The following is a 9,197-nucleotide window of genomic DNA, read 5'->3' on the forward strand; positions in this document are numbered from 1 at the left end:
AGAAATAACGGAGGCACTGCACCTTAATGTGAGAGATCACTGTTAAGTGTTCATTGTGATTTTAGACTTTACATTTTAATTATTTGAGTGTTTTCCATGGTTGTGTTGACATTTCTGCCTTTATAACTAAGGGGATTATAATCAGAGGAATGTTAAGTTTAAAATAAAAATGTAAAATATTTTTCTCCTGGTCCTTATTTTCATAAAAGGTCATAAAAATATAAATAAATATCGATATGGACCAATATGAAACTCTTATATCGTGATACAGTTTTCAGCCATATCGCCCAGCCCTAGTTATTAGTTATGTTTTTAGTATTAGCTGCTTTCAGAATCGGAATGTTTTATATCCATTGTTGAACATAATTCACAACTTATATAGCTTTGGCTTAGTTAAAGGTGCATAACAGATAATATAATAAAATGGATATCTGAATGCCTTATATTTAGTTTTATCTATTTCATTTGATTATTTTATCTGTTATGCACCTTTTAAGCCAAAGCAATTTTCTATTTGTGAATTCTGTTCATCAACAATGGAAATAAATGGCTTTGACGCACATGTAGGTATAGCTAGCTAACATACCCTTGTATTTGAACAAAATAGCTACTCGCAATAGACAATAATAGACCATACCATAGGTCATGGGGTTTCTCAGATTTCGCTTGAGACAGGTAAGCATTAGCCTCGATAGTAGTCGTGTCTCCTTCATTGCGTATATTTATATTTTGAATATATCCCTCCACTGCATACTGTAACCCCTTTTGCCTCAATCTGGAGGTTTTGCTCCAAAAAAGGTCACTGACACGCACGGGTAAGTTATACCTCTTCCCGTCATGGCAATCTGTCACGCTGGTCGTGTTTGACCATTTATTTGTCGGCGAAAGGCTAATTGTAAAATGGCCGCTCGAACACTTCCGGTGGCTTCACTGCCTGATGGCAGTTTAGAACGCGATGAGCAATCCAGTCATTCATTGCTATGGATCAGTGACCGGGACTCTTATTTTGAAATGTCTGCGTCTTTTTAGGTTCAAGTTCAGATGCAGGAGATAAAATATGCATTGTTACAACCGTCTAATTCATATTTTTATATAAACATCGTACGGTAAACATTGACATTATCCCTCAGCATTAGTTCATAAACATTACCTGTCATAAATGTGTGTTATTCATTGATTGAGCCGCTCTGAAGCGCTGTCGCGTGAGCCTGTAGATTAGCTCAACAAAGCTGTTTTCCCGCCGTTAGATCCGCACGGTACAGTTCAAATGTGCGCATCCGTTACACAGGACATCAGTTCTGACTGGTTTTCTCTTTTTACAACTCCAAACAGAAGCAGAATATAACTTAAGCCGCTTACCTGCTCACAAGACGTACTTTCGGATGTAGTTTTGATGTCTTTCCTGGCATTCGCTCTGATGAGGCGATCATCATCACCTGCTTCAGATTCATCCGCGCGTATAACTCACGTAATGATCAAAACAATGTTCCTCCGCGGGTTACATGTAGTTTTTAGCTCAAATAACTTTTTTTTTTGTTAAAAATAATTAAAATAAGAGTCAAACCCTCCAGAATGTCCATTAAGTGCTATAGTGTAAACATATTTTATATATCGAGCATTGAAAATCATTTTCTGTTATGATTGACAGCCACTTTCCATATAGAGCCGTTTTGAAGCCAGAGTTGATGCTGATCGTTATGTGATTGTAAAGTAGACACTTTGGTTTCAAACTCATTCGATCTTGTTGTACATTAATCACAAAGCCTCAAACTGTGCATCTGATTGTAGGTTTCTCAGTTTTGGCAATGAGCTGAACGGTGCATGAAACTGTGATTTGCTCCAAAATGTAAATAGCAGTGAAGTTTGTGATTAAATGATAGTTGCCAGGACCGATAGGCCGGGTTCCCCAATGGGCCTGTTACTCTGCACAGCCTCAAACGTGCATCTGTGGTCTGGAGGACGTCCAAACAGCATCTCAGCGCTGGCAGACACTTCCACATTTCTTCAAATGCTCATTAGAAGAGTCCATTTATATGCCTGAGTGTTGCTACTTGTACTTAGTTCCTCCCAAACACTGGAAAATTATCTAATTTTTATGATTTGATAGTCATAATTTGCCTTCAAATTTCAATTTGAACAGACTTTGAACTTGAGCATGAGTCTATTTGTTTGCCAGTTTTCATCCTGAAATATGCATGAAAGATGTGACTGCACCACATTTAAAAACAATAAAATATCATAAATGTGATCTGACCCCCTCATTATTTTACAGACCGTTTTGTGTGGACGTAAATGTGACTTTTAGAAGATATTTAGTGTGCAACATAAAATGTTACAAAAGATTATATTTCAAATAAATACAGTTCTTTTTAGAAATTTCTATTCATCAAAGAATCCTGAAAAATAAAGTTTTACACAACTGTTTTCAACACTGATAATGATCATAAATGTGTCTTGAGCATCAAATCCTCATATGAGAATGATTAGTGAAGGGTCATGTGACACTGAAGACTGGAGTAATGATGATATATTCAGCTTTGATCACAGGAATAAATTACATTTTACTGTATATTCACATAGAGAACAGCTGATTTACACTGGAGGAATATTTCACTATTTTAAATGTATTTTTGATTAAATAAATGCAGCCTATATGTGTGCAAAAGAGACTTCTTTTAAAAACATAAAAAAAACTTAGACCTAAACTTCAGTCGTGTGTTTATGATCTTACATATGAGCTTAAGAAGTTAACCTAAAAGTTAAGAAATTTTTATTTTATTTTTTTTTATTTACACCTAACAGTATTTCAGTGTATGACTGATTTGCAAAACTAGACATGTGATGAACTTCTGATGAACGTCTACGATGCTTGAATGTTGTCGGTATTTGGTGAGTGCGTTTTCTATACATTCAAAGGGTTACTTCACCCAAAAATTTTAATTATCCTATAATTTTCTCTCCCTCAAGTCATCTTAGGTGTATATGACATTCGTCCTTCAGCCAAACACAATTGGACTTATATTACAAAATATCCTGGCTCTTCCATGCCTTATAATGGCAGTGAATGGTACCTGAGATTTTGACATCCATCCATCATTAAAGAGCATCTACCCATCATAAAAGTGCATGCATCTATTCATCATAAAAGTGCATCCATCCATTATAAAAGTGCATCCATCCATCATAAAAGTGCATCCATCCATCATAAAAGTGCATCTATGCCTCATAAGAGTGCATCCATCCATCATAAAAGTGCATCCATCCATCATAGAAGAGCATCCATCTATCATTAAAGTGCATCTATCCATCATAGAAGAGCATCCATCTATCATTAAAGTGCATCTATCCATCATAAAAGTGCATGCATCTATTCATCATAAAAGTGCATCTATCCATCATAAAAGTGCATCCATCCATTATAAAAGTGCATCCATCCATCATAAAAGTGCATCTATGCCTCATAAGAGTGCATCCATCCATCATAAAAGTGCATCCATCCATCATAGAAGAGCATCCATCTATCATAAAAGTGTATCCATCCATCATAGAAGAGCATCCATCTATCATTAAAGTGCATCTATCCATCATAAAAGTGCATCCATCCATTATAAAAGTGCATCCGTCCATCATAAAAGTGCATCTATGCCTCATAAGAGTGCATCTATCCATCATAAAAGTGCATCTATCCATCATAAAAGTGCATCTATCCATCATAAAAGTGCATCCATCCATCCATCATAAAAGTGCATCCATCCATCCATCCATCCATCATAAAAGTGCATTTATCCATCATAAAAGTGCATCCATCCATCCATCCATCATAAAAGTGCATTTATCCATCATAAAAGTGCATTTATCCATCATAAAAGTGCATCCATCCATCCATCATAAAAGTGCATTTATCCATCATAAAAGAGCAACCAATCATCAAAGTGCATCCATCCATCATAAAAGAGCAACCATCCATCATTAAAAGTGCATTTATCCATCATAAAAGAGCATTCATCCATCATAAAAATAAAAGTGCATCCATCCATCATAAAAGAGCATCCATCCATCATAAAAATAAAAGTGCATCCATCCATCATAAAAGAGCATTTATCCATCATAAAAGAGCAACCAATCATCAAAGTGCATCCATCCATCATAAAAGTGCATCCATCCATCATAAAAGTGCATCCATCCATCATAAAAGAGCATCCATCCATCATAAAAATAAAAGTGCACCCATCCATCATAAAAGAGCATTTATCCATCATAAAAGAGCAACCAATCATCAAAGTGCATCCATCCATCATAAAAGTGCATCCATCCATCATAAAAGAGCATCCATCCATCATAAAAATAAAAGTGCATCCATCCATCATAAAAGAGCATCCATCCATCATAAAAGTGCATCCATCCATCATAAAAATAAAAGTGCATTTATCCATCATCAAAGTATATCCATCCATCATAAAAGAGCATCCATCCATCATAAAAATAAAAGAGCATCCATCCATCATAAAAGTGCATCCATCCATCATAAAAATAAAAGTGCATTTATCCATCATCAAAGTACATCCATCCATCATAAAAGTGCATCCATCCATCATAAAAATAAAAGAGCATCCATCCATCATAAAAGTGCATCCATCCATCATAAAAATAAAAGTGCATTTATCCATCATAAAAGAGCATCCATCCATCCATCCATCATAAAAGTGCATTTATCCATCATAAAAGAGCAACCATCCATCATAAAAGAGCAATCAATCATCAAAGTGCATCCATCCATCATAAAAATAAAAGTGCATCCATCCATCCATCATAAAAGTGCATTTATCCATCATTAAAGAGCATCTATCCATCATAAAAGTGAATCCATCCATCATAAAAGGGGCAACCATCCATCATAAAAGAGCATCTATCCATCATAAAAGAGCATCCATCCATCATAAAAATAAAAGTGCATCCATCCAACATAAAAGTGCATCCATCCATCATAAAAGAGCATCTATCCATCATAAAAGTGCATTTATCATCATATAAGTGCATCCATCCTCATAAAAGTGCATCTATCTAATAGAATAAAATATTTAAAAATAATTATAAAAAAAATAGAAAATAAAATATTTATATATATATATATATATATATATATATATATATATATATATATATATATATATATATATATATATATATATATATATATATATATATAAATATATATATGTATATATATATATAAATATATATATGTATATATATATATAAATATATACACAGTGTATAATTTTTATTATTATTATTGTGAAATATATATATGTATTGTATAAATAATATAAAAAATAAATCATAAAGCTCTTGTATGTAGACGGTGTCGTGAGAAGAGCAGCAGCAGGAGATCACAGGCACGAACACGGGGTCACGCTCTCCGTCTGAACGCTTTCACAGCTTCCTGCCAAACACAGACGTGACATCAGGAGGACGGCGAGGAGCATCAGACCTCTGGCTTCCATTAGCTCACTTTGACCTCTGACCCTGAAGCCCCTCTGACCCCGCTGCCATTCAATGAGGCGTTCGCACGGGACGCCTGCATGTGTTCAATAACCAGTAAAAGGTTACGCTAAGTAGTCATTTAGCACCACTAGCGTGACTCTGAACATTAACCCTGACGATGAGGCATTACATTTAAGATTTATGCATTTGCATTTATTACTATAAATGATTTTATAAATGTATGATTTATATATATTGCATATCAAATTTGTATAACTCAGTTTTAACAAACAAGCTAATAAACTTGATGCACATTGAGTTTATTAGTGCAATTACTGGAATCTGATATTATGACTGACAAATATGCATCACATTATTAGTTTATAGATTTTATATGCACTTCAAATGAATTTAGGCCTAAATACTTGCAGACAGAGCAACGGTTACAGAAAAGCCCAGTTAATCTCAGTCACGAGCAGTAAAGCGCCTCTCGAATCAGTCTTTCATTTAAATGACCCCTGTTACCGGCTCCACGTCATTAGGGTAATATAAAAATGAATGATGGCTTCCCAGATGCCCCTGTGTGGTGGATTTCCACTCTCACACACACACACACACACACGTCAGGATCTGCAGTCACGCAAGCGCTGCCCTGAGCGCAGACCTCGGCACAACCGCAGGAAAACCAGACACTAGAAAGAGTTTCACGAGTTACAGGAGAATAAATCATTTCAAGGACGTACGAGGAGGAGTCTGCATGTTTTACTGCTGACAAAAACCCCAGCAGAACTCAACATGTGTTTAAGAGCGATTAGACACATTTGAGATACCAAATTTCACATTTAATTAAAATAAACTTGTAGTTAACTCATTAGTGGTGATTCTAATGCATGTGATGAAACCTCCAGCAGTGAGTATTAAAGGTCCCATGGCATGAAATTTTCATTTTATGAGGTATTTCAACATTAATATGAGTTCCCCTAGCCTGAATATTGTCCCCAAGTGGATAGAAATGTTGATCGGTGTAAAACCGAGTTCTGGCTGTCTCTCTCTGCCTTTGAGAAAATGACAGGCCAGACGAGCCAATCCTGAAGTCTCCTGCTTTGACGTCCAAGCAGGAACGGTTTCCTCCCTTTCCTCCGCCCAGAGAATCTGCCACACCCATGCAAACGCTATATTTGTCCTGGAGAGATCATTGCTTGTGAACGAGTGAATGCTGGCAGTTTCTCAGTGTTTGGATGTACAAATGAAAACAGAAGTCTTTCTTCAGTTCCTTCTGATCTGTGATCATTGATTTCTGATGTGTAGCTAATTATTTATTATTCGTGCAATTATTTATTATACCCGACAGAAAGGTGTTTTCGTGTTTTCTATCTTGTGAGTCAGTGTTTTTGTACGTCCTCGTCGCGTCTATCTGTTCTAAAATGTGCATTCAGTATTTTCTGCTCAACATCAGCAGTCACATCTTTAGAGATAAACTTCACACACGCCGAAGCTCGGCCTTCAACATCCCCGACCCCCAGTACTGCATCTGGCCCACAGCGGAGGCACCAAACGCGGCGTGAGATTAAGCAGAAGGGGGTAAGCGTGAGGGTATCCGGCTAGGCTAGCCAGCTTTCCCCACAATAAACTGGATTACATTCGATTACAGCTGTTGTGTCTTTGTTTGCGCTGTGTAACGTTACTCAATGCACGTCATATTCATATGATTGGAACATATCTAGAAATAATGCTATACTCAACACTTACTAACTCGTTCATCTCGACAGCTGTAATGGTACTTTGCATGTGTTACAAAGTTGGTAATAATGATGAAGACGGACTCGGTGTGACTGGGACTCGTGTTTATTCAGAACTCTCAGATACAAACACAATAAACTCGCGCTGACTGACAGCGCTCTCATAACTCAGTAGTTACTATAAATAACTTTGTTAGCAATCGCTCCGTCTCCGTGATGTCCGGTTCGCGAACGAATCATTCTTTTGAATCGGTTCTTTTTAGTGAACCGAACCAGTTCACCAAATCGGACTGAATCGTAAACGGTTCGCGTCTCGAGTCAGCGCTGATCCATAATTTACTAAAGTTACTAACTTTCTGACAAGGGTGACAGCCCCTCCGACTAGAAATAGACTAATAACCTGAAGTATATTCTAGTAACTACAACAGTTCACCCTGAACTGAGACATGCTGAGAGAACTGATGAGAAGTGAACACAGGTCCATCATCTCTGGCAGACTCGTGCCTGCTTGTGCCTCGTTAAACCACGCCCCCTCCGCTCATTTAAAATGCAAAGATGTCAGCCAATCACAACAGTGGGCGTTTTTACTGAAGTCACACAGCAGACACGCCTCTTGAAGCAGGGCATTCAGCCACAGGACAAACAGCAGTATAGAAAAAATGCCTTTTATTTCTAAATTATGACATTTTATGATGTAAAAAGCATACTAACAATATAAGTACACCTCAGGAAACACTATAAAATAATAGAAAAATGCCATGCCATGGGACCTTTAAAGGGACAGTTCACCCAAAAATTTAAATTATCCAATGACACTTTTATGATGGAAAGATGCACTTTTATGATAGATAGATGCACTTTTATGATGGATGGATGATGGATACAGGTGTGTTGTGTGTCTGTACATGTGCGGTCCAGGCCGGTCCAGGCGTGTGTGTGTCTGTACATGTGCGGTACAGGTGTGTTGTGTGTCTGTACATGTGCGGTCCAGGCCGGTACAGGTGTGTTGTGTGTCTGTACATGTGCGGTCCAGGTGTGTTGTGTGTCTGTACATGTGCGGTCCAGGCCGGTCCAGGCGTGTGTGTGTCTGTACATGTGCGGTCCAGGCCGGTCCAGGCGTGTGTGTGTCTGTACATGTGCGGTCCAGGCCGGTCCAGGCGTGTGTGTGTCTGTACATGTGCGGTACAGGTGTGTTGTGTGTCTGTACATGTGCGGTCCAGGCCGGTACAGGTGTGTTGTGTGTCTGTACATGTGCGGTCCAGGCCGGTCCAGGCGTGTGTGTGTCTGTACATGTGCGGTCCAGGCCGGTCCAGGCGTGTGTGTGTCTGTACATGTGCGGTACAGGTGTGTTGTGTGTCTGTACATGTGCGGTCCAGGTGTGTTGTGTGTCTGTACATGTGCGGTCCAGGCCGGTCCAGGCGTGTGTGTGTCTGTACATGTGCGGTACAGGTGTGTTGTGTGTCTGTACATGTGCGGTCCAGGCCGGTACAGGCGTGTGTGTGTCTGTACATGTGCGGTCCAGGCCGGTCCAGGCCGGTCCAGGCGTGTGTGTGTCTGTACATGTGCGGTACAGGTGTGTTGTGTGTCTGTACATGTGCGGTCCAGGCGTGTGTGTGTCTGTACATGTGCGGTCCAGGCCGGTCCAGGCGTGTGTGTGTCTGTACATGTGCGGTACAGGCGTGTGTGTGTCTGTACATGTGCGGTACAGGCGTGTGTGTGTGTCTGCACATGTGCGGTACAGGCGTGTTGTGTGTCTGCACATGTGCGGTACAGGCGTGTGTGTGTCTGTACATGTGCGGTACAGGCGTGTGTGTGTGTCTGCACATGTGCGGTACAGGCGTGTGTGTGTCTGTACATGTGCGGTACAGGCGTGTGTGTCTGTACATGTGCGGTACAGGCGTGTGTGTGTGTGTCTGTACATGTGCGGTACAGGCATGTTGTGTGTCTGTACATGTGCGGTACAGGCGTGTGTGT

This window comes from Gobio gobio (genome assembly GCF_949357685.1).
Source record: "Gobio gobio genome assembly, chromosome: 13".
Taxonomy (NCBI): Eukaryota; Metazoa; Chordata; class Actinopteri; order Cypriniformes; family Gobionidae; genus Gobio; species Gobio gobio.